This window comes from Rhinopithecus roxellana, chromosome 11, assembly GCF_007565055.1.
Source record: "Rhinopithecus roxellana isolate Shanxi Qingling chromosome 11, ASM756505v1, whole genome shotgun sequence".
In the NCBI taxonomy this organism is placed as follows: Eukaryota; Metazoa; Chordata; class Mammalia; order Primates; family Cercopithecidae; genus Rhinopithecus; species Rhinopithecus roxellana.
The window spans coordinates 97,411,665-97,438,503 of NC_044559.1; the positions used below are offsets into that span (position 1 = coordinate 97,411,665).

Here is a 26,839-nt window from a genome sequence, read left to right on the forward strand (position 1 = left end):
TCATGCCATTGCACTCCAGCCTGGGCAACCAAAGCAAAACTCTGTCTCAAAAAAAGAACAAAAAAAGAAATACAGCTGTTTAGTCCATTCTGTGTTAGTTTAACAGAATACCTTAGACTGGCTAATTTATAAAGAAAAGAGGTTTACTTGGCCCATGATTTTGATGGCTGTAAAGTCCAAGATTATGCAGCCGCATCTGGTGAGGGTTTCGGGCTGCTTCCACACCTGGCAGAAAGTAGAAGGGGAGTGGATGTGTGCAAAAAGATGACATGGTAAGAGAAGAAGCAAGAGAGAGAAACCAAGGAAGCTGGACTCTTTCTTAACCACCCACTCTCTTGGGAATGAATGCATTCCAGTGAGAGTGAGAACTCAAACCCATGGGAGTGTATTATTCATGAGGGATCTGCCCCCATCACCCAGACATCTCCCACTAGGCTCTACCTCTCAACACCGCCACGTTGGAAATCCAATTTCAGAAGGAGTTTTGGTGTGGACAAACTATATTTAAAGTGTAGTAATAGTTAAAAAGTCTTCTCTGTATTTAGAAAAAAAAAATTCAACTGACATCCATCTAGTTTAGTTTCAATGGCTGAAGCATGGCTAGTATTATAAATAATATCAAAGAATAAGAATATTTCAGCCTCCGAAATTTTTCAAAACCACTGTTTTTTTTTTTTTTTTTTTTTTTTTTTTTTTTTTTTTTTTTTTTTGCTAACCCATCCTGTTTATTTCCTGCCCCCCAAACTAAAAAAGTAGAATAATCTGGAACCCATTTTAAAGTTTTGTTAAAATTCATGCTTGTCACAGTGTGATTTCTTTCAGATTTTGTCCATCTTCCAAATTCAAAATATAATTCCATAATAATATTCATGGCTAAGTGTATTTCTATTTAGAAGTAGGAGAATAGAGAGGTTGAGAGGTTGTCTTTCAGAATTTTTTTAAATTATAATTTTGGCTGTCTCTGGCCCACCCTATTTGTCTCCCTTTACAAAAAAAATCTTTAAAAAATCCGTATTCCCCTGGCCCAAGTTTCAGTTTTTCTAATCTGCCCAGATCAGAATAACTAAAGCAACAACAAATGAGGAGCAATAATATGTATTCTTTATTTACATGCAACCTTCTTTTACAGATTCTAAACTTTAGACTAGGGAGTGAGAATCTTCCCTTCTAAATATTTGTGGGCTGGATCTAGGTTCCTCAGTTAAAGGCTTTTAATATGGATGGAAATACTTGGCATAACTATCAAGGTTATAGTTTTCTAAGGACTGCTTGTTATTTTTCTTTGTTATATAACCCTATCTCATCTCTGCCCCTCTCAATAGGCCTTCCAGACTAGCGGACTATCAGAGATTAGAAAGCTCTGCCCATTAACAGAACACATTGCTTTGAGTGCTGCAGGCCTCGCTGGGCTTCTTAGATCTCCGACTCCAACACAAAGAAAGCAGTACTTTTATTTCAGTGAAGGTTAGCTTCATAACAGATTTTTAATCTTGGAAGATTCGTGCTGAAAACTGGATTAGGAAATCCCATGTCCCTGTACCTCTTGCTCTTGTCTGGGGACCTTGGGGAACAATGGCTGCATCTAGCAGCAAACCAGTCTCTTCCCTTCTCTGTGTCACTAGTATCACTTCTACCTACTCCCCAACAGACTCCAGCCAAGGGGACTTCCCACACCCAACTTGCACATTTTTACCCACCTCCAGGCCATACAAGCCTTTACAGAGCACCTACTATTTGCAGAGGCAGCACTGTGTTTCTCTCTCCACGCTTTGCTTAACTGCACCCCTCTCCAAGAGCTCCCTAAATCTGGGCTCTCTGGTGAGCACAGCTCCAGCACTGCCTCAGGCAGTTGTCACTTCAGCTTTTTAACTGTGACCCACAGGGAGAAATACATTTGACAACACAACAACCCTGTACACACATAAATACATACAACTCATAAATACAGTGAACTGAAACAAAAGATTTCATGAAAACAATACTTTTTTTGAGACAAGGTCTCGCTATGTTGCCCAGGCTGGTGTCTAACTCCTGGCCTCCCACCTTGGCCTCAGTAGCTAAGGCTATAGGCGTGAGCCATCATACCTGGGTTCAATACTTTTTCTTACTATGTAGGATGTACTTTAGTGTTTTTACTTCTAGTTCTGTTTTATCAAAAAGTAATAATAATAAAGCTGGTCTTTATCCACAAAATTGATTCCAGGACCCGCAGTTTGAAAAGCTCTGTGTAAGGAACCCAGGATATTTAGAAGGCATAGAAGCTAATTAGGGATTCTAAAAGATGAAACTTTATTTTCACCAGGGGGTCACTTAGGGAGAATGTTCACAAAGTATTATCAAAAAAGCAAAGATTGTCTCAAATAAGGTATTTGCAACAAATGCTATGTTTGAACAAATCCTCTGACTTTCTAAGAATTCATTCATTCATTAAAGCAAACACACACACACATATAATTTTTTTGGAGCATCAAGTTTAATCTAGACTTCAAACTTGCAAAAATGGATAAGGCCTTTGTCTTCCAGCAGCTCACAGGTTAATGAAGGACACAGAAAACTGACCCGGTGATTACAGTCCAACGTTTGAAGGGCTATGACTGCATCTTAATTGGGTGCTGTGGGATCAGAAAGGGGGTCCTTAGTTCAGAAAGAAGCAGGCAGGCTTCCTGAAGTTGGTGACTCCTGGAGGAGGCTGGAACGGAGGTGACACCTTCTCTCTAGACCAAGTAAGTGTGTTCAGAGAGCATGGAACCTCTTGAATATGCAGGGCATTGGCACAAGTGGTCCCTATGGTTGGTATGAAGGGTGCAGATGAAGCCACAGCCAGACATGGGCCAAGGAGCTTGTGTATTTCTCCTGGAACATCCAGGGAATCCATTGAGAGGGTTTAAGAAGGCCCGCAGGGTCATCAGGTTTCTGTTTTTGAAAGATCACTGAAGATATGGTGTGGGGGATGCTGGCTGAGAAGGCAGGCTGGAGCTGGGGTCAGGAGGCTGGCGTCAAAAGCCAGAGGGGAAATAGTAGAAGGGCCTGGACTGAGGCAATAGTGGCAGGAGTGGGGAATAAGGAAGCCTGTGGGAGGCATCAGGGATGTCGTAGCAAATGGATTGAAGCTGGTGAGGTGTAAAGGGTGAGGCAAAGGGTCTTGTCTCAGATGATGCCCGGGTTTCTAACAGGCACGACTGTGGTGGAACTGGTGCCATCCACTCTGATGGGTAATACAGGGAAAACAAAGTTTGGGGAAGAATTCAGTGACGGCTGCACATTCATGTGCTTGGAGTGTCTATGGTAATCCAGCAGCCACTGGATCTGGAGCTTGGGGAGAGGCTTGGCTTGGTGTTAAGAAGTCAAGGGTTCAGTTGGGCACAGTGGCTCATGCCTGTAATCCCAGCACTTTGGGAGGCCAAGGTGGGCGGATCACTTGAGGCCAGGACTTCAAGACCAGCCTGGCCAACATGGTGAAATCCTGTCTCAAAAAAAAAAAAAAAAAAAAAAAGAAAGAATAAATCAAGGGTTGGACCAAGCCACAAAGAAAAGTTACAAAGTAGGATCAGTAAGTGCACTTAATTTGGGGCAATGACCAATTTGTGGAAGATGACTTTTTTCAGATGTCTCTAGGTAGTGTGGGGTCAGCACCAAAGCCCTCATCCTCACATCCTTCCTGTCTACCCCAGCTGTAAATGTGTCAGAGCTCCTGGAGACGGCAGGAGGAATGAGGCGCCTTAGACGTATTGGTATTTATTCACCTCAGTCTCTAATTACGGAGCCCATGGGGGATGACAATGACATGGGGAACAGGCAGAGAGCAGAGTTTGGGGCAAGGGTGACTCTGGATTGAATCGCTAACAAAGGCTTAGAGGCCAGTTCTGAAATGTTTGCTGGTAAAGGATTTCAAATTCCTGATAGATCCCCTATATTCTTTTCCACACTGGGGTGTCACTGCTGCTGCTGTGACCATAAACCGAGTTGAGAGGGCTGTTTCCTTACTGCATTTTCAATCCTTCCAGCTTCCCTTCATAGCACTTGACCATGTGTGAGTCCACAGGTCAGCTTGTCGTGGAAAGGATGAGATGGAGTAGGGGACAGGGTAGGCTGAAGTCCAATTTCTATTCTAGCATCTTAGGAGCAATGGAGCTTACAGTTATGGACTGAACTGTGCACCCTCCCTGCCCCCCCAACCCAATTCATATGTTGACGTCCTAACCCTAAATAGTTAAAAATGTGATGTAGGCCAGGCACTGTGGCTCACGCCTGTAATCCCAGCACTCTGGGAGGCTGAGGCAGGCAGATCACGAGGTCAGGAGATGGAGACCATCCTGGCCAACATGGTGAAACCCTGTCTCTACTAAAACTACAAAAATTAGCTGGGCATGGTGGTGCGTGACTGTAATTCCAGCTAGTCGGGAGGCTGAGGCAGGGAGTCGGAGGTTGCAGCGAGCCAAGATTGGGCCACTGCACTCCAGCCTGGTGACAGAACAAAACTCTGTCTCAAAAAAATAGATAAATAAATAAAATAAAGTCATGTAATTGGAGACAGGGTCTTTAAAGGGGTGATTAAGTTACAATGAAGTCATATACCGTCTTTAGGAGAAAAGATTAAGACACAGACACAGAGGGAAGGCCTTGCGAAGACACCACAAAAAGCCATTTACAAGCCTAGGAGACTGGCCTCAGAAGAAACCGACCCTGCCCACATCTTGATCCCCAGAACAGCCTTCCAGACTCCAGGACTGCGAGAAAATCAATTTCTGTTGCTTAGGCCACCCAATCTGTGGTCTTTTAGAGCAAACAAGAACACTCGCTTTTCTTTTTTGTCTGATGGTGCATATTCAGGAGGAAACAGTCTAACACTCACAGCACAACTACCTACTGAAACAGACAAGTAACATACTTAACAGGTTGAAATGTATTTACTTATCTACTGTTCTGCCGTTTATCAAGTATTTTCACAAGCCCTAACTCTCAATCTTCGCAGCTGCCTAAGCATCACCTGAGAATCTGTTTGAAGTGCAAATTCTCGGGCCCCACAGAAGTCTTACAGAATCAGACATTGAAAGGGGCACGAAGCGGGGCAGTCATGGTGTTTTCACAAACGTCCTGGAGGACTCTGGTGTAGCTAAAGTGCGAGAACCACCGAGGCAGGGTTCCGTCCCGGTGGAGGAGATTGTGGGATGCCGTGACTTTTTCACAGGTGCGCGTGGCCAGCAAGGACGATCTCCTTTGCAACTGGCCCACAGCGTTGGCACGGGTCGCCAGATTTTATTTATCCTTGGAAGGTCTGGAGACTTAGAGGGGCCTCTCAGGGCTCCAGGGTAAGCAGCTGCCTCCGGGCAGCAGAGCGGGTGAGAGACAGGGAGCCCCGAGCCGCCGGGCGCGTGCGCGTGGGCGCGTCCCTGGGCCGGGCGCGCGCCGAGGGGGTGGGTGGCGCCGGCCCTGCCGGCCTGGCGCGCTGTCCGAGCCACTCAGAGCGCCCGGCGGCCAACACCCGGGGGCCCTACAATTAATACCGGGCGCCTGCCCGCTGGCCGGGACTCGCGCGCCGGCTCTCGGGGACGTAGGCGCCCGGTCTGCCCTGACGAGCTCGCCACTGGCTCTGCTCCGGCGGCGACGGCGACAGTGGCCCGGGCCGGCTCTCGAGGGGCCCCCACCTCCTTGAGAGCCAGCTTGGGCAGGGGACGGTGCCGCACCACCGAGGTCCCGCGCAAAGGTGCGCCCCCGGCCCGGGCCCGGCAGGTGTGTGAGCCCGGTCGGGGCTCGGCAGGAGCGCGCGGAGAAGGTGAGTCGGGGGAAAAAGTGGGGACACAAGTGTGGACGCGCGAGTGTGGGCGCACCCCCTGGAAGGTCTCAGAAACGTCCTCTCTCCCCTCTTCCTGGTCCCCTTCCAGAGTTTCGCTCAGGTCCTCAGGGGACAACCTGAGAGGCTAACTTGCTGGAAGAGTTCACTCGGAGCGAGTGGACAGAGCGAGTTGGACAGCCACACCCCCGGCCGGGAGAGCGACAGGGCTGCCCTGGCCTCCAGCCCGACTGGGATCCTAAAGCCCCGCATCCCCGGGGCTCGCCCAAGCCTCTTCCCAGCCCTGGGACCCCGGGGGCGTGACTGCCACCACCCTGAGAGCTACTGAGACACAGGACACAAATTTAGTTTCCAAACAAAGTAAAATCTGCCTTTCTGGTGTTTTAAGACAGGACGTGCTTATGCCGATTCATCGCGGTTTCCTTGGGCCACCTCCGAGGACGGGGCTGGACCCGCTGGCCGTGGAGGGGGTCGGCTTCGGGCGAGTGTTCGTGTCCTGGGGCGTGGGGACAGCTCTCGTGCCTCCCTCAGGAGTCGCCCCAGCATGGTTCCCGCGCACTGGCCCCTGTTTTGGGAAGGGGTGCCCGTGTTGGGAGAGGCGGGGGTGCCTGCGCTGGGCCCCCTTCCGTGTCCCCACCCTCTCCACCCCGTCCGAGGGTGCTCCCGCCTGGTGGCCCAGCAGAGGGCGCCAGCTCCCGGCCGCCGCGCGGGTCGCAAGGGGAGGGGACGCGCGATCCTCCAGGTAAGGAGCGAAGTCAATCATCCCGAACGGAGACCCGCTCCCCTCGCGGTGGGAACAAGGCGGGGCGTGGCCGCGGCACTGCTGAGAAGTCTGGGCCGCCTAGCCTCTGTCTGCGGGAAGCGGCGACCCTGCCACCGGGAGGTGTGGAAGAGCCAGGAAGGTGAGGAAAGTCCCTCCGCCCGGTGGCCGAGGGGCGCGCGCAGCCTGGGCCGGCAGACGCCAGTACGCGCCGCTGCGTTCCGCTCTGGGGCCGCAGGCGCGGGTCAGTCTCGCTCTGGCTGCGGGCGGCCCTGTAGGGGACGGAAGCGGGAACGGGGGGGGGCTTCCCGGAGGTGGAGGCCGGCGGGTCCCTGGGCTGCTGCGACGGGGCGCTGCGCTCGGCCCGCGGGGTCCCCGAGCCGTAACAAAGGCGCGGCGCGGCCGCGGCTCCCACCCACTTCCGTCCCCAGCGCTCGCCGCGGGGAGGAGCGGGCCGGGACAGGGTTTCTCTCCGCGGAGTTTCGGGAAGTTAGCGCGGCTGCCCGTTACGCGGAGAGCAGGGCGGGGAGGCGGGTGGCCCGGCGAGTGGCGCGCCAGTGATCAGAACTGCGACATCACCGGGTTCCTTTCCCAACACCAGCCGCAAGTGGCCGGAGCTGCGGTGGCCCCCACGCCCCAGCCCGGGGTCCCAGGCCGGCGCCTCCGCAGGGCCCGCGCGGGTTTGAATCCGACGCGTGGTGCGCCAGACCACTCCGCCTGCCCACGTTTCTGCGCGCGTGCTGGCTCCCCGAAGGGAGTGGTTTAGCATCCGTCCCCTGCACCCTGAGTGGAGCTCCAGAAGGCGGTAATTGCATTACAGTGAGTGAGCGGCGGGGAGGCTGCAGTCCAGGCCGCAATCTGGGTCAGGTGCGGGGTTAAGCGCTTCAGGCGTTGGCATGAGAGATCTTGTGGAGTCTGACAGTTTATTGCAGTGAGAAGTTCCTCACAAGGGGAGAGGCCGGCTGGGGAAATTAAAGGAGCTCCTATCTGCCATTCCCAGCCCCATCCCGAGGTTGTGATAACTTGTGCCCGGGCAAACCCTAGCACAGGCACATGTTTTGTCATAGAAATGTCAGAGGCAGCATCTCTACTGCGCCAGATGTTTCTCAGCATCTGAACAGGAGAGGAGGAGGTGGTGTTGAAGAGAAACCCAGGACGTTCTGCTTGGTGTGAACCCTGGCCCCTCGCAGTCAGTCGATGGAATTCACGTTTTCGCGTCTTGTCTTATCGGCCTCCACCCCCTTCTTCTGTTGGAAGGCACTGGTTTTTATGAAGTGCTGTTGGACGAGGGACTCTCCCCTGCACAATGAGGAAGGCTCTTCATTTTCTCTTTAAACCTTACCACCTCTTCCCAGGAGGTGATTTCTGTTTCACAGATGAGGAAAATGAGGCTTAGAGAGGTTAACAGGTCCAAGAGTCTGCCCTGTGCCAAAGAGGACTGTTTATTCCTTGCAGGTTTTTTTTTTTATTATTATTTTTGGCAAAGTCAGTTACTGAAGAGCGCTTTATGGACTGCTGGGTGTGTGCTGTACCCCGGGGTTCAGGTTTGATTATGTTAGGCTTTAGGGCTTGATGGACTTTCCACCCATCTCTGGCTTGTGTTAATGGCAGTGCCATAACTAAAGCAACTCATATTTAAAACTTAATGTATATGAAGAGAACTAAGGTTTCCTCCCCAAACCTTTAGAATTATATGACAATTCCAAAGAGAGGTGGAAATAGTCGTCCTTTGCTTTTTGCAGTGTTTCATCAGGCAGGTGGGCCTGGAGTCAGGAATTCTACACAGCACGGAGCACTGCTTGCCTTTTCTTTTGCAAGGAGCTACAGTTTCCACCTTGTTTAAGCTGTATGTGACTTTGCCACTGTGCTGAATGTGCGTTTAAAATTAAGTGAAGCATGCTTTGGATATAATGGCCCACCTTACTGACTGATAAGTTAAAACCTCAGAATTTCTTTGAGGGATCCAAGGATATGGTTGTATTCACAACTTTTATACAACATTTGAGCTCAAGTTTACAAAATAGGACTTCGGCATTGTCCTGAATGTACTTAAAATGTATTGCCTTCAAGGAAGATGTTTGCAACTCTAGTGTGACAGTCAGGGACTTGGAATGTCCCAGGTAGAAGCAGCGAGGCGCGCTGATGAGGGCAAGCCTGGGAAGTCAGAATGGCTGGGTTCAGTTGCTGCCTTCACCATTTAGAGGTCTGTAGCCTTGGACAATTTACCCAACCTCTGAGCTTCACTTTCTTCTTTTAAAACATAAGTCAAAGGCCAGGTGCCGTGCCTCCCACCTGTAGTACCAGGGCTTTGGGAGGCTGAGGTGGGAGGATGGCTTGGGGCCAGGAGTTTGAGACCAGCCTGGGCAACATAGTGAGACCCTGTTTCTACAAAATATTTCAAAAATTACCTGTACTCTTAGCTACATGGGATGCTGAGGTGGGAGGATCACTTGAGCCCAAGAGTTTGAGCCTGCAGTGAGCTATGATTGCATCACTGCACTCCAGCCTGGGCAACAGAGCTAGATGGTCTGTAAAAAAACTAAACAAAACAAGCTATGAGTAATAATAGTACCTCCTGGTTTCAAACCATGAGGACTAAATTAGATAATTCATGAGATACTCGGCACAGTGCCTAGCATGTAGTTGCTGTTCAACAAATGTTAACTAATGACGATGTTTAAGAACAGAATCCTTCCCTTCCTTCCCTCATCCAGAGAGGTAAAGTAGTTCATAGTTGCCCTGAACACCCTATTCTTAGTGAATATGGCAATATAGTACAGTTAGCAATTCCGCCTTCTCTCAGCAAGTTGGGGCTCAGGAAAGGTTGGTAGTGATGGAAAACTTGGTCCAGTTGCCCAAGGAGTTTACAAGGAGCTCCTGAACTGTAGAGCTTTTCTCCTGGTTTTGCCACTGTGTAATTCTGTGGCTGGCCTTTCAGCCATTTCCCTTTCTTTAAAATGTAAAACCCAGTATTCTAATGGCCAAGATGGTAGGAATTTATTTAAAAAAACAAAAACCCAAACCAAATGAACTGGTGAAAAGGAAATACGTATTCTCTCTTCTCATTCACTAGCCATAAATGGCACTAAAGAAATGTATCTGCTTCTGTGAAAATTGTGCTGGCCTAATCCTGGGAAGAGGGACCATTTCCTTGGACAATATAATGTTTTCTGACAGTCTGTTTAAAGGTGAACTACCAAGTTGATAGAAGAGGAAGGAGAGTTTGAGACATAACATTTCAAAAATATTTCTTTAAACATGGTCAACTATGTATGATCTGAAAGTTGCTAAACTAACTTCTAGATGACAGCATGAAGTATAGGTCAGTTAAGCTGAACAATTAATGAGCAACCAGTATAGCTATTTCGTATGTTACAAAAAACTTGAAAGTTTTTCAAATGAGCAAATAGACTCTATATTGTATATACATGCAAGAAATATAAAATTGTATATTGTATCTATAAGTATACTGTATATATAATTTCTTATAATACCTCTGATCATTTTTTGCAATTTTATACCTCTTGATTTGGGTTTTGCTCTTTTAAACAATTGATATGGACTAAAGCACCATAAAGAAACGTTATAATGTCATTATACACCACCCGATGTGTAGTTACCATGAACATTATCTTCAAGAAAGTTCATGGACAGGAGGACAGGGAAGGATTGTTATTATGTAGGTTTTACATCTGGATATGATATGCAGCTTCTCTCACACTGGAAAATGAGCTGCGTGCATAACCAATCGGAGGCATGTAAAGAGTCAGGAGCAAGATCCCTGCTTTTGTGCATCTCACTCCATTTGTAGCCACTTGTTGCACTCCATCTGGAAAGAAAGAAGCCGCTGCAGGGCATGCGCCAGACCTGCGCTGGGCTGTCGCTTCCATTGTACGGAAGATGAACAGGCGGCGTTATTTTGGATCACATAGCAGCTTGTTCAAAAGCATCTTGCATTCCCCAGCTGTTCCACAACTTCTTCGCATATGGGAGAGAACTTGCCAGCTGCTGGGGCAACTGTACTTACATTTGCTGCCTTTGTTCAGTAAACAAGGAAGGTAAAAAAGACAGGCGCCTTTGTTAAACTGTAGTCATTGTAAAGAGACTTATTTGTTTCTGTTATGTCAATGTTATTCCAGATATAGTCTGTCAGGGGAGGAGGTTTAAAAGGAAATGTCAGAATTAACATTTTTTTAATCCAAATAAATGTTATTTTAGAGTAACCGGCATGTCTAGTTTTTCCATATGTAAAACCTGAGGCTGCTTTTATATTTCGTTGCCTGACAAAGGAATGGATCTAATACCTAAAAATAAGTGTTTACTTAAAAATTGACATATGAATCAGATTTAATTCTATACATTTTTCTATTGCATGAAATACATAAAAGTCACAGTGTGTCTCCAGACAGTGCTTTTGTGTTTTCAGAACATTCTGTTGGTTTTGCATTTGTTGGAGCTGAAGGGTACCTTGCCCGCACCCTTTGTTTACTCAATCAGAAAACTTCAGTTTACAAGGAGTTTTTGCTTATCCAAGGTGGTTTGGCTAGTGGATTTAATTCAGCAAAGCTTCTGTCGAGTGTTTACAGTGTGACAGGGCTGGGATACCTATAAAGATGAATAAGGGTTGGGCCCAGCCCTGGATGGACTCGCAGTTCAGAAACAACAGACGTAAACAAATACTTAAAGTATGAGGGCTAGAGGCAGCACCTTTTTGTTTTCAGAACAGTGTTGTAATCATGTCAACTCAAATAAAGCCAGAGTAGCAAGTTGATGTGCCAGTAAGAATCGAGGAGCAGAATCTTGGGTACAGGAAGATAAGAGCAGGCATTACGTGGTTTATTGAATTTTAAGTACATGTCCCTAAAAAAGAAGGTTTTGTATTGTGTCTCCACCTAGGCCTGCTTCTCTTCCAGTTCCTGGCCAGCACCCCAAAACATCTTGCCTTCCTAATTATTGTGAATTGTGAATAAATGGCCCTCTAGTAGCTCCAGCATCAATCACAATCCTTTTTAGGATATTCAGTCAGTTTCAATCCCCTTTGTTCTATAAGAGGTTGTAAAATAAGCCAGAATTGCTTGGGCATGTATAAAACCCTCTGACTCCAAATCTCCTCTAAATCTTAGGGGTTCCTTGTACTGGAAACTGCTGTTGCTTCAGATCCCCTGATGATTCACGGTTGCTGAGTTGGGCCCACAATTCTAAGCCCTTAATCCACTTCTGGGCTCCATTTATACATTTGTGTATCTCTTACTTCATCCCTTTTGTGCAGTAATAACAGATTTTTACAGTCTTTCAGTTTTCACTTGGTTTTACTGACGTTTTCACTTGAGACGCTCAAGAACTCCATTGGGTTCTTAGGGCTGATGACCCAAGGTTTCCATCTTGTAGAAGAGGAAACTGAGGCTTCACGGTTGAGAAACTTGCCTGCGCTAGGATTAGAAGTAAAATCTGATTGAAAGTTCAGCACTGCCCTCTGACTGGAAGGGTCAACTTATACAAAGCTGGAGGTTGAGTTTCATCTTCTTCTGCAGCTTCATTGTGCATGCCCTGACTTCAGTGATCCTCACTGGGTTTTACATCCAGGGCTTTCACTGGGATAAATCTCCCTTCCTTAGTACATTTCTCTGCACATTACAGTTCTCTTAGCATCTTATTCTTCTTTTACTTTTTTCTTTGTTAGAGACAGGATCTTGCTCTGTTGCCCAGGCTGGAGTACAATGGTGTGATCATAGCTCACTGCGGCCTTTAACTCCTGGGCTCAAGGATTCCTCCCTCCTCAGCCTCCCAAGTAACTGGGACTACAGGTGTGCACCACCATGCCAAGCTAATTTAAAAAAATTGTGGAGAAATGTTGCCTAGGCTGGTCTGTAGCTCCCTGGGCTCAAGTGATCCTTCTGCCTCAGCCTCTCAAAATGCTGAGATTATAGGCAAGAGAAATAATACCCAGCCATCATGTTATATTTCTAAGTCTTGTCTCTCAAGAGCAATTGCCAATTTTTTTTTTTTTTGAGACGGAGTCTCACTCTGCCACCCAGGTGTAATGATACAATCTCGGCTCACTGCATCCTCCGCCTCCTGGGTTCAAGCGATTCTCCTGCCTCAGCTCCCAAGTAGCTGGGACTACAGGTGCATGCCATCACACCCAGCTAATTTTTGTGTTTTTAGTAGAGATGGGGTTTCACTGTGTTGGCCAGGCTGGTCTTGAACTCCTGACCTCGCGATCTGCTCACCTCGGCCTCCCAAAGTGCTGGGATTACAGGTGTGAGCCATCACGCCTGGCCAATTGCCAACTTTTAAACACATGCATCCCTCTGTCCTGCTACACACACACACACACCACACACACACACCCCTCCATATACACAGAGGCCCAGCATGGCTACTGCACCCACTATCCTTTTTTACCCAGCCCAGCTCCTTTCAGAAGACGACTTCACCTTTACACCATCAAACTTTTTCCTCCTGCTTAATGCCTTGGGATACTACAAAATTCTTGATGGATGTCAGATACAGGTGGATGGTCAAAGTTAGCCTGGTTCCTCTTTTTCCACAGGGGTACTGTTGGAAAACGATCCAGCTCCCCATGGTAGTGGTGACTATGTTGTCCCCCCAACATCATGGTTCTTGGGGTTAGAAATAAGAGTCATTTTCCTGTAGGAGGAAGAAGGTGATGAGCTTAGTGGGGGAGGGGGAACTTCTTCGCTCAGGACTTCTCTATTATTCCTTACACAGCCATAGTACCACTCCCCACAAACATCCCAATACTGCCCCTCACCCCCAGACTTTGGCAACTTTCTCCTCCTTCTAGGACCCTTTGTTTGTTTCCCTCTTTGACATTCTTCCCCTCCTGCTCCTGGTCTGTTGCTGTCGCCCAACCACCTCCTGGCAGGCCTGGGTTTCAAGTGTCTTAGGGACACATTTGCCTTGGATGCCCTTATCTCCATCTGTCATTGGTGTTTAATTGCTCTCCACTCTCCAGCCTGCTCTTTGACTTGGGGTAAGTTTCCCCCTTGCAATCCTTTCTGATTACTTCTTTCAGCTTTCCTCTGGCCAATTCAGCTGCCTGTTCAGCTCTTCCACGCTGCTAGCTCACCCTTTGTGTCTGCAGTTTCCCAGGGTTTCCAATACATGGCTTTGTTTCTATCCAAGGCTGCTGTACTCTTTCTCCCTTCCTTCCTTTCCTTCCTCGCCCTTTTTGACAGTGCTTCTTGAGGCTTGTATTCTTTTCCCTTTCAGTTTTTTCTTCTTAACAATTTGCAAACCTTTCTGCCTTTGTTCTGAGTCAATCTCATTTGGCTGTCACCTTTGTTTAGTATAATAATGATATTGAATACGCTATCAAAGTTTTTATGTACAGGAAATTTTTGCTTTTAAAAAGGATTCTTTGGAACTGTAACTTGGAAATACCAGTTTTGAAACTGGTCAGGTCAGGGCATTTTAGAAGGTTTGAACTTTGGGGAAAATTGTTTGAAATTTGTTTTGGCTGTCCTTGCCTGTGTGGCAGTACCTTGAAAGTAACTGAAACATAAGCTTGTTTTGGATAACCTTTCCCTTGCAAGCGGAAATTGTACATACACAGAGCAGAATTCACGTTGCCTTTTTTTTTTCAACTCATATTTCTGGAAAATCTTAGAAGGGAGTTTGTGCTTTGTGGCCAGTCTAGGGTGGGTGTAACTTGTGAATGATTGGTCATGTTAAGACTGTGCTAGGCCGGGCGCGGTGGCTCAAGCCTGTAATCCCAGCACTTTGGGAGGCCGAGACGGGCGGATCACGAGGTCAGGAGATCGAGACCATCCTGGCTAACACAGTGAAACCCCGTCTCTACTAAAAATACAAAAAACTAGCCAGGCGAGGTGGCGGGCGCCTGTAGTCCCAGCTACTCCGGAGGCTGAGGCAGGAGAATGGCGTGAACCCGGGAGGCGGAGCTTGCAGTGAGCTGAGATCTGGCCACTGCACTCCAGCCTGGGCGACAGAGCAAGACTCCGTCTCAAAAAAAAAAAACAAAAAAAAAAAAAAACAAAAAACCCTTTTGATCAAAAGGCTCGCTAGGGATGCTTTCTGTTTATGATCTTCTTTCCATGAGAATATACCAGAGAGTAGGTATTAGGAAATCATTGACAGATTGACTTGATTAAGGAATCTTTACTTTTCACCCAAAGCTGTGAACATAAGGGTTTACTCAGGGTCAGGAATAGAGTAGGATGGTAGTTGGAGGTTCTTTCCCTGCCTTGAGGTAGAGCTGCAGGCTACTGTTGGTCCTGAGCAGCCAGGGGGCCTCAGCAGTGTTTGCTGTGCACCCAGAGCCCTCCCACCTGGCAATTGTTCACTGCAAAAATTAAAAAATATTGCTCTTTTTGTGACTTTTTTCTTTTCTTTTTTGTATTCACGACTTAATGCACGTTTCTCCTTTCTCTAAGTTCTGCAAAAAGCGAAAAGTTGTTTACCCAGGCCAAAATAGTTTGGTATTTTAATTTCCCAATTAAAAGGGAGCACAATTTTCTGGCCCCAGTAGATCTGGGACTCTGTTTACGGCAATGTTACTTATCCCAGGTGGTTTGGCTATTGCATGTAATTCAGCAAAGTTTCTGTTGAGTGTTTACAGTGTGACAGGCCTGGGGAACTTATAAAGATGAATAATGGTTGAGTCTACGGTGCCCAGGGAGTTTGAGTCCAGCCTGGGCAACATTTATAATTTTTTTTTTTTAATTAGCTAGTGTGGAGGTCCACACCTGTAGTCCCAGCTACTTGGGAGGCCAAGGAGGCAGAATTCCTTGAGCCCAGGAGTAGGAGGCCACAGTGAGCTATGATCACACCACTATACTCTAGCTACCGTTAGTACAGACTGGAGCACACACAGACCAAGGGATCTTTGTTTCAGCAGTCTTCTTTAATTGGTGTTGCTGGACATAGAATCTTGATGTAACCATCAACTTCAGTTAACCTAGTCAAGTAATCCACCTATATTAACATTATTCTGTTATTATTAGCATCTGAAGAAAGGTCTTTGAAATTGGAATTATATAGAAACAGTAAGTAAAAGTAATCAAACAGACTGTTGATTCTGTCATTCCTTTGTTCAGCAAACATTTGATAACCACATGGTATGTGTGTGTATGCTTGTGCACGTGGATGTGTGCACCCATTTGATGCTTGTTATTGAGAATATAGAGTGAATCTGGCCTTCACGGAGCTTACAGTGGGGGATACATTTGTAAATAAACAAGCATAGGAGTTGTGATGGAAGCACATTCTAGATGTCATGGAGGCATGAGAGGATGCCATGACAGTGGTGCTGCCACTGGTAGCATCATCTGTTGACTATCCACTGCTTGTCAGGCCCTGTGCTGAGGGCTTTGAGGGCTTGACATGCTGTACTTCAATTAGCACTTTTTTTTTTTTGAGATGGACTCTCACTTTATCTCCCAGGCTGGAGTGCAGCGGTGTGATCTTGGCTCACCATAACCTCCACCTCCTGAGTTCAAGCCTTTCTCCTGCCTCAGCCTCCCATGTAGCTGGGATTACAGGCATGCACCACCACACCTGGCTAAATTTTGTATTTTCAGCAGAGACAGGGTTTCATCATGTTGGACAGGCTGGTCTTAAACTCCTGACCTCAAGTGGTCTGCCCGCCTCAGCCTCCCAAAGTGCTGGGATTACAGGCATGAGCCACCGCGCCCGGCCACAATTAGCACAGTTTTTTAAGTGGAAGCCTTGATAGGTTAAGTACCTCAAATGAGGTATGACAATGAATAATAGAGTCTGGGTTTGGATTCAGATCCAAGGTCATAAACCTTTTGCCATAAATGACAGGATATATCAGTAGCTTCCTAAGTTTACTTTTCCTCCTCTAACTATCCCTATCTCCGCACATAAAGCAGGAATAAGGAAGCCTAGAGAGCCATTTGATATAAAAGATATGTGGGGGCCAGGTGCAGTGGTGTATGCCTGTAATCCCAGCACGTTGGGAATGAGGCAGGAGGATGGCTTGAGCTCAGGAGTTTGAGACCAGCCTGGGCAACTTAGTAAGACCCCATCTCTACAAAAAATTTAAAAATTAGCCATGCATGGTGGCACACACCTGTAGTCCTCGATACTTGGGTGGTTGAAGTGGGAGGATCACATGAGCCCATGGTCTGGTGGCTGTAGTAAGCTATGATTGCACCACTCCACTCCAGCCTGGGCCACAGAGCAAGACCTTGTTTCTAAAATATACATATTTTTATTTTTTAAAAAAGGATGTAGGTGGGGAGTTAGCCCTAGCCTCACTCTCTCCTATAAAGGATGTACCATGGGGATCTAGTCTAGACGGTTCCTCAGTGTCTGTAATTATGCATTTTCTCTGAGTATTCTTTATATTCAGTGTTTTGCCAACTCTGTTTCTAAAGAGGCTTTCTTTCCCCTCTGCTGAGCGTTGCAGAAACTGGCCATCAGCCTGACTGAGCCCCAGAGCCCTCTGCCTCCTTTCTCAGTGCTGTGCATCGCAACCAGCAGCCTCCGGTTTCTGCCTTGATCCCCTCAGTGGTACTTGGTGAGGCAAGCAGCTCTATTTCAGGCCTGCGGAAGCGGAGAGTCACTTCCTCTTCAGGATCGGTTCTTTAAATGAACCTCTCGTGGAGGGAAAGCGTGCCTGCTAGGACACATCTGTGTGCATGAATACAGCTCTCAGAAATCTCATCCTCACTTTCAGCAGCCTGCTGGTCACACTGCTCTTATCTCCCCTTTCCTGCCTTTTAAGGATTGCAGGGCTCTGTGGTTCTGATAAGACCCAGCTATGATCCTGAAGAATACTGACTGGACAGGTTGGAGGAAACCTATCACTCTTGAAGGGAAGGAGAGGCTCAAAGGGGACATGAGATCCTGCCCTTTTCCAAAAGGAACCCTTGAGGACCCAAGAGCGGTCCTCTGCAGGATGAATCGCCCTGAGGCTCTAGGATAAACTTTGATAAGCAAGCTCTGCCTTAGGGCTGTGCCTGTCCTGTTTCCTGCTCTTGATAGCAGGCAAGTAGAAAGAGGGACCTCTGACCCTGAACTGTGTGCCATAATGAGGAAATTCCACCTTGAAAATTTAGAAATTTAGAGGTGAGCATGCATGCTTTTTTTTTTTTTTTGAGACGCAGTCTCGCTCTGTGGCCCGGGCTGGAGTGCAGTGGCCTGATCTCAGCTCACTGCAAGCTCTGCCTCCCGGGTTCACGCCATTCTCCTGCCTCAGCCTCCTGAGTAGCTGGGACTACAGGCGCCCGCCACCTCGCCCGGCTAGTTTTTTGTATTTTTTAGTAGAGACGGGGTTTCACCATGTTAGCCAGGATGGTCTCGATCTCCTGACTTCGTGATCCACCCGCCTCGGCCTCCCAAAGTGCTGGGATTACAGGCTTGAGCCACCGCGCCCGGCCTTTTTTTTTTTTTTTTTTTTTTTTTTGAGACAGGGTCTCACTCTGTCACCCAGGCTGGAGTGCAGTGGTGTGATCTCAGCTCACTGCAACCTCTGCCTCCTGGATTCAAACCATTCTCATGCTTCAACTTCCTGAGTAGCTGGGATTACAGGCATGTGCCACCACACCCAGCTAATTTTTGTATTTTTGGTAGAGATGGGGTTTCGCCATGTTGACCAGGCTGATCTTGAACCCCTGACTTCAAGTGATCCCGCCCGCCTCAGCCTCCCAAAATGCTGGGATTACAGGCATGAGCCACCTTGCCCAGCTGCTCATCAGTTTTTAAGTCCAAAAATAAGGCTAAGAACTTCCTGGAAAAAATTGATAGACCATGGACTCAAGTGAAGAGACAGCTTACTTCAACCAGTGTTAGACGATGTCCATCCACTTCCTGAAAATGAATTCAATATTAGACTTTGAAATAGGATTTATATATGTTTTTTTCATTCTGACCCCAGAATTATCCAATTATTTAAAAAAAAATAGTCACCATGATATATCCTGACATTGAGTTTCCAGGAAAAAGAAAAACTGTATTGTATGCTTTACAAGAAAATTATATGGTTGGAAGATATTTTGGAGGATTATTTATGTAAACCCAACATCTGTGTGTGTGTGTGTGTGTGTGTGTGTGTGTGTGTGTGTGTGTTTTAAATCCTCATTTAAAAAGAATGAAAAGCTTTCATTGCATGGCATTTTTTTTCTATACACTTGCTTCTCATTGTGTTGGAAGAAGGCACAAGTTAGTTATAGCAGGCAGTGAAAGCAGTTTATTTTTTTCCATGAACAAATTGGTTCCATCTCTTTTATTTAGGCTTCTTGAAAAAAATACAAAGAGAGAGAGAAAACAAAAAACTCAGAAGAAACTGTAAGCTTATTGTGGAAAACTTCTGACTTTCATTTTGAGCACAGATACTAGTTCTAGGTTCAAATAGTAGTATCCTTTATCTGTTTGTAGAACTTGGTAGGTCTACAATTTATAAACCCATTAATACTTCCCTTGCCCCATACCCAAGTCTCCCTACACACAATGCCTTCTCCATTATTTTCCATTTCAGCTAGAAGTTGGTTTTGAAAAGTTAAGTGCTGTGTTTGCATAATCTTCACCCAACCCTTTTTCTCCTCCAAACTTTTTATCTTCTTTGGTTGCCAAATTCACACACATTGCTTGTAGTTACCCAACAATGGCTTCTGTTTCATTTTTTCATATGTTCTCAATGGTTTTCCCATTAGTTTTGATTCTAGGGACAACTAGGGAGAGTTAATGAGTTGCGGAAACAGGGAAAGTTGCCTCGATTATATGTAGGCTTACTGAATTAGTTACCATCACCAAGTGTAGGTAAACAGGAGAATAACTATTTAAAAGATGAGAAGAATAGATTTCATAGTAAGAGAAGTTTCCTCTCTCAAGATGTTCCTCTTTTTCTTCTTCCTCCTTTCCCTCCTTCTATTATATAATAATAATAATAATTATTCCCTGAAGCATTGTTCACAGTCTGATGGGACAAACAGTTGTTGCTAAGAGTAATGCCTTCTTAACAGTGAATACCCAAAGTTTCAGTTCAAGTACTAGAAAGCGACTTGTAATAAATAATCACAGTTTAAATTTAAGTGATGCTTAATTATACATTTACTTTTTATTTTTTTTGAGACAGGATCTCACTCTGCAACCCAGGCTGGAGTGCAATAACACGATCTCAGCTCACTGCAACCTCTGCCTCCCGGGCTCAAATAATCCTTTCACCTTAGCCTCCCCAGTAACTAAGATACATTTATAATTTCTTGTTTTTTAACTTTTTGGCCAGTGGCTGGCTAATTTTTTAATTTTTTGAAGAGACAAGGTCTCACTATATTGCTCAGGCTGGTCTCAAATTCCTGGGCTCAACCAATCCTTCTGCCTCAGCCTTTCAAACTGTTGGGATTACAGGCATGAGCCACCACGCCTACATGTATAAATATTTATAGAGGACTTTTATGTACAGGGCATGCTGCCAGGATTTTCACTTATCTAATGTCATTTAATCACAAATACCATGTGAAGTAGGTAGTAGTATTCCCATTTCACAAATGAGCAACGTCAAGCCTCGAGAGGAAAAATGACTGGTCACAGTCACATATCTAGGAGTGACAGGGTTGAGATTTAAATCCAGATCTTCTGATTCCAGGGTCACATTCGCTTCCCAGCCAATAAGTAAACGGCAGTGATGTTACCAAGGAGGTCCTATGTGTGTATGACAGTGGATTCTGGAACTCAGCTTGAATGCTCATGCGGTAGCATTTTAAGAACAAAACTGTTAAATTAGGGTTGGAGCTTTTAGTGCCCCAAATTGGATTTAGAGGTTAGAATTCAATTATCTGCCTGCTTTTTGCTGAAAATATTTATTGTGCAAGTCTGTACCCAACTCCTGAAAACACCAGGTTTTTATTTTTGAATGTGCACATCTTCCAAAGGCCGGTTTGGTGCTGAATTGGAAAGAATTCTAGTTCTCAGAACCTGGAAAATGACCATTACTCCTGTTTTCTTTCTTTCGTTCTTTTTCTTTGAACAGCTTTATTGAGGTATAATATTACCACTGTTTTCTTAACTTAGCTTTTTGGAAGAAAGTTTGGGTCAATGTTAAGCCAAAATTTCTTAACTTTTAGGGCTTTTTGATATGGTCTTGCATAAGTTACTCAAACTCTCCCACTTCTTTATTACTCCCAGAGAAATCTTTTCAGTAGAAATTTGGGAAATTTTGCATTTTAAAAACTCGTACTTGCTGATACAGTTTTTTTTTTTCTGTTTCTTTTTCTTTTTTTCTTTTTTTTGTTTGAGATAGAGTCTCACTCTGTCACCCAGGCTGGAGTGCAATCTCTGCAACTTCCGCCTGCAAGATTCAAGCGATTCTCCCGCCTCAGCCTCCCGAGTAGCTGGAATTACAGATGCGTACCACCACACCCGGCTAATTTTTGTATTTTCAGTAGAGATAGGGTTCTGCTATGTTGGCCAAGCTGGTCCCGAACTCCTGACTGAAGGTGATCTGCCTGCTTCGGCTTCCCAAAGTGCTGAGATTATAAGCATGAGCCACTGGCGCCCAGCCTGATTTATTTTTTAAGGTTAGCTTTCCTGAAAATGCCTTCTTCTGTAACTCCTGGTTAGCCTGGAAGCCAGACAAAAGAGTACTAGTTATGATGATACCAGTAAGATGCCAAAATAAAAATTTGCCACAGGTCAACCCAGATATGGACTGCTCATTAGTATAGAGCAGGCATCCCTAGCAGTATTGAAATATGTGACTGTAAATTTGTCTGTTTCCTTGTGCAGTTCTGTCAGTTTTTGCTTCATGTATTTGGATGCATCGCTGTTATTAAGGTGAATAAATACTTAGGATCCTTATGTCCCCTTGAAGAACTGGTTACTTTATTGTTATGAAATGACCTTCTTTAGACCGGCTGATATTCTTTGCTGTAAATTCTACTTGTTATTAATAAAGCCACTTCAGCTGTTTTTTTTTTTTTTTTGGATTGGTGTTAGCATGGTATAACTTTTTCCATCCTTTTACTTTTAACCCTCTCCCTTTTTTTTTTTGCTTTATTTCAAGTGCATTTTTTTTTTTGTAGGCAGTATACAGTTGTATCTTTTTTCCCCAATATGAAAATTAGTCTTTTAATTGGTGTATTTAGATTACTGATGTTTAATGTAACTATTAAATATAGTTAATTTTAAATCTGTCATCTTGCTATATGTACTCTATGTATCTTGTCTATTCTTTATTCCCTTTTCCCTGGTTTCTCTGCCTTCTTTTGGATTGAGTTTTTTTTCTTTTTTTTTGTTTTGTAATGATTCCATTTGTTCCTTTGTTGGCTAACTAGCTATATGTCTTTGTTTGTTATTTTGTGGTTACTTTAAGATTTACAGTATAGTCTGGGCATAGTGGCTCATGCCTGTAATCTTAGCACTTTGGGAAGCTGAGGCGGGTAGATTGCTTGAGGCCAGGAGTTCGAGACCAACCTGGCCAACATGGCAAAAACCCCATCTCTTCTAAAAATACAAAAATTAGTGGGATGTAGTAGCACATGCCTGTAGTCCCAGCTACTCAAGAGGCCGAGGCATGAGAATCACCTGAACCCAGGAGGTAGAGGTTGCAGTGAGACGAGATCACACTACTGCACTCCAGCCTGGGTGACAGAGTGAGACTCCGTCTCAAAAAACAAACAAACAATTTACAGTATACATCTTTAAGTTATCGCAGTCTACCTTTAAGTGATATTATATCACTTCACATATAATATAAGAACATTGCAATAGGATACTTACATCTTGACATTTGTGTTATTGTTGTACAGTTTACTTTTACATATGTGATTAACTCCATATAAATTATTATTGTTTGAGAAGTCACTGCTCTTTTAAAAGCTTAAATAATAAGGAGAAAACTCTTATGTATTTACCCAGGTAGTAACTATTTCCACTGTTCTTTATTCCTTTGTTATATTCATATTTCTACCTGATTTTTTTTTTACTTAAAAGAATTTACTTTAGCATTTCTGTTATATAGGACTTCTGGTGATGAATTCATTCCATTTTTTTTATGTCTGATAAATCCTTATTTTGCCTTTATTTTTATAAGTAACATATGCTAACTAATTGTACAATTGGAGCCACAGCTTTATTTTTGGAAGCTATTTTTGCTGGGTATAGAATTATAGATTGACAATTTTTTCTTTCTAGTTCATGAAAGATTTTGCTTCACTATTTTACACTTGCATTGTTTTTGACATAAAATCTGCTATCATTCTTATCTTTTTTTGTTTATGTGATATGTCCTTTTTTTCTAGTTGCATTTAGTATTTTTATTTTGGAAAAAGTGAAGTCTCACTGTGTCATCCAGGCTAGAGTGCAGTGGTGCAGTCATAGTCCACTGTAGCCTCAAACTCTTGGGCTCAGTCTTCCTGCCTCAGCCTCCTGAGTAGCTGGGACTACAGGCACATGCCACCATACCCAGCTGCCTTTTAAGATGTTTTGTTTGTTCCTGGTTTTAAGCAATTTGCAATGTGCTTTGATATATGTTTGTTTATATTTTTTGTGCTTGGAGTTAAATGAGCTCCTTGGATCTTTGGGTTTATATTTTTATTAGGTTTGACATATTTTTTCAGCCATTATTTCTTTAAATATCACTTTCTATCCCTCTGTTCCCCCCATGTGGAATCCAACTATATGTGTATTAGGCTGCTTAAAGTTGTCTGCACAGCTTACTCATGCTTTGTTCATTTTTTTTTTTTTTTTTACTTTCTTTCCTGTTTTTCATTTTGGACATTTCTATTGCTATGTCTTCAAGTTCAATAGTCTTTTCTTCTGAAATGTCTGCCTGTCGTTAATCCTATCCAGTGTACTGTTCATCTCATACATTGTAGATATTATTTCCAGAAATTTTATTTGTGTTTTTATATATTCATACCTCTGCCTAAAATCTTGAATATTTGTCCTTGTCTGCTAATTCTAATATCTTTCTTAATTCTTGATCAGTTTCAGTTGATTGACATTGCTTCTCATTGTGGGTTATATTTTCCTGCTTCTTTGCATGCCTGGTAATTTTTGACAGGATGCTAGACATTGCGATGTTATATTTTGGGGTTATGGAAATACTGTTGAGCTTTGTTTTGGGATGTAGATAAATTACTTGGAGACAGTTGATTCTTTTGTCTTACTTTCAAGGTTTATTAGGACTGAAGCAGTGCTAATTAGACAGGGCTAATTATTCCTTAAGCCATTTATGCTGAGTGTTCCATTATTGGAACACTAAACTTGTGGGAGTTATTTATATCCTATTGCTTAAGGTCATCACCAAGGTCGGATTTCTCACACAAAAAAATTTGCAACCTCCGGCATAAATGGGTTAAGCAACATCTTTCTGAGTACCCAGTGCTCATGAATTACGAATTTTTCCATTCTTGTTGTTTGTTTGTTTTGAGACAGAGTCACACTGTTTCACCCAGGCTGGAGTGCAGTGGCATGATCTCAGCTCATTGCAACCTCCACCTCCTGGGTTTAAGCAATTCTCCTGCCAGCCTCCCAAGTAGCTGGGATGACAGGCACCTTCTACCACGCCTGGCTAATTTTTGTATTTTTAGTAGAGACAGGGTTTCACCATGTTGGCCAGGCTGGTCTTGAGCTCTTGACCTCAGGTAATCTGCCTGCCTCGGCCTCCCAAAGTGCTGGGATTACAAGCATGAGCCACGATGGCCGGCTGAGTTTTTCCATTCTATCAGGTGGAAACAGACACTATTTTGCATCAGTACCAGACACTGTTATCTCCAATCTTTTCTAGTGTTCCCCCACCCCCTCAGGCACACGTAGTTTGCTCAAAACATGCACTGACTACTCAAAGATAAATCTCTGGACTTCTCTGTGTGGTTCTCTCCTATTGGGTACTTGGTCCTGCAAATTCTAATGGCCTGGGTCTCCCCCACACTCTCAGCTCTGGGAGTCTGCTGGGTGATAGCCTAGGGTAGTCGTATTGCCTGAAATCTGAAAATCCAGATTCTGTCTGTCGGTAGGTTTCTGCTAGGGTCTGAGATTTCTAAAAAACTTTTAGATGCTGTCAATGCTCTGGAAAAAGACTATTTCGAGTAGCCAGGGTCCCTAAATATTCAACAGATGTGTAATGTAAACCACATATGTAATTTTACATTTCCTAGTAATCACATTAAAAGAATTAAAAAGAAACAGGTGAATTTTTTTTTTTTTTTTGAGACGGAGTCTTGCTCTGTTGCCCAGGCTGGAGTGCAGTGGTGCGATCTTGGCTCACTGCAACCTCCACCTCCTGGGTTCAAGCGATTCTCTTGCCTCAGCCTCCCGAGTAGCTGGAACTACAAGGATGTGCCACTACGCCCAGCTAATTTTTGTATTTTTAGTAGAGACAGAGTTTCACCATTTTAGCCAGGATGGTCTCCATTTCCTGACCTCGTGATCTACCCGCCTCAGCCTCCCAAAGTGCTGGGATTACAGGCGTGAGTCACCACGCCTGGCCAAGAAACAGGTGATATTAATTTAATTATATATTTTCTTTAACTCAGTCTACCCAAAATGTTATTTCAACATGTCATCAATGTAAAAATATTAATATGACATTTTTTCTTAAATTTTACAGTAAGTCTTGAAATTTGATATGTATGTTATAGCTACCAGATACTACATTTTTATCTGAAATACTTGGTCTATATTTAGCTTTTATAAAATTTGTAGTCGAAAAAGTATATTTGTTAACCAAACCCCAAATATACAGGTTCTCCAGCAACTGAACTCAGCATCAAAAAATCATTCTCATGATATTTGCATTCAACTTGACAAAACTGGTTCATCTTTTTGAGACGAATTAATATGATTTTTTGAAACAAAAAATATCAGTTTCAAAGTTACATCTGTTCAACTTAGGCAAATTCGCTAACTCTTATGCCAGTTCAGAATTGTTAACATTAGGCCGGGCGCGGTGGCTCAAGCCTGTAATCCCAGCACTTTGGGAGGCCGAGGCGGGCGGATCACAAGGTCAGGAGGTCGAGACCATCCTGGCTAATACAGTGAAACCCCGTCTCCACTTAAAAAATACAAAAAATTAGCCGGGTGAGATGGCGGGCGCCTGTAGTCCCAGCTATTCGGGAGGCTGAGGCAGGAGCATGGCGTGAACCTGGGAGGTGGAGCTTGCAGTGAGCTGAGATCCAGCCACTGCACTCCAGCCTGGGCGACAGAGCGAGACTCCGTCTCAAAAAAAAAAAAAAGAATTGTTAACATTAAATTCAAAGGAGTATTGCAAAAATGGAAAAACTAACTCTAAATTTATCAATATCAACAAAGTATTCCTCAACATTTTCTTACGGATTTTGAAGGCAATTTATATAATGCTTTTGATTTCAGTGAAATCATCCGCATATTGGTTCAAGTTACAAAAATGCACGAAACCATTATTTTTTACTTCTCTTATGAAAAATGTCAATTTTGACATAAATTCTCCTGCCGGTCTAGCTAGGTCACAAATAAGTTTTTCCTTTCCTTGGAACTTTAAATTTATCTCTTTCATATATAGTGTGATATCTGTGAAAAAAAACATAAATTACACTGCCTATTTTTTTGGGGGAGGGAGTCTCGCTCTGTCGCCCGGGCTTGAGTGCAGTGGTGTGATCTCAGCTCACACTGCAAGCCATTCTCCTGCCTCAGCCTCCCGAGTAGCTGGGACTACAGGGGCTTGCCACCACGCCTGGCTAAATATTTTTTTTTTTTTTTTTTTTTTTAGTAGATGGGGGTTTCACTGTGTTAGCCAGGATGGTCTTGATCTCCTGAACTCGTGATCCGCCTGCCTCGGCCTCCCAAAGTGCTGGGATTACAGGCTCGAGCCACCGTGCCCAGCCCTCACTGCCTATTTTTGCCTTTACTGAGTATTCGGCAAGCATTCTTTTTTTGTAAAGAAAATCTTGCATCGTAGCTAACTGTGCAGTGAATGTTTGTAAAAATTCTTTGTGATTCAACCAGAGATCACTGGCAAGGGACACATGATCAATCATTTCTGGTTTTCTGTTTCTTTCAGCAGTTCCATAAACTGGTTCAAGAATCCAAGATGTTTTATAACTGGCCAGAGTTATGAGCTGAGATGTAAAAACTTATTAAAACAATTTTTTGGCCATTTAACTCTGATTTTGACTGACGAATTTCATTGATCTGTTTTTGACCGCTGAGGGGAGATGGTATCAAATTCACTATGTTTTTGCTGAAATTGTCTGTTAATATTTTCTGCTTTATTGTCTTCGACTTTTTATGTAACACACAGCTTTTTCCTTTTGCTCTGCCATAGCAAATTATAATTGCCGTTGATTATGTCACTTACTACT

At 44.4% G+C, this 26,839-nt stretch overlaps 1 protein-coding gene across 2 annotated transcripts in view; it reads left to right on the forward strand.

Annotated features, from left to right (window-relative positions):
- Nucleotides 1-5,452: 5,452 nt before the first annotated feature.
- LOC104668646 (supervillin) overlaps nucleotides 5,453-26,839 on the forward strand; it is a 286,257-nt gene continuing 264,870 nt past the window's right edge. Inside the window, exon 1 of one of the 2 annotated variants that reach the window (XM_030941487.1) lies at nucleotides 5,453-5,773. The gene's annotated coding sequence lies outside the window, so the exon portion shown is untranslated. Of the gene's footprint in view, nucleotides 5,774-6,559; nucleotides 6,694-26,839 lie in introns of those variants that run through there. The other variant, XM_030941488.1, reaches the window with a different exon arrangement.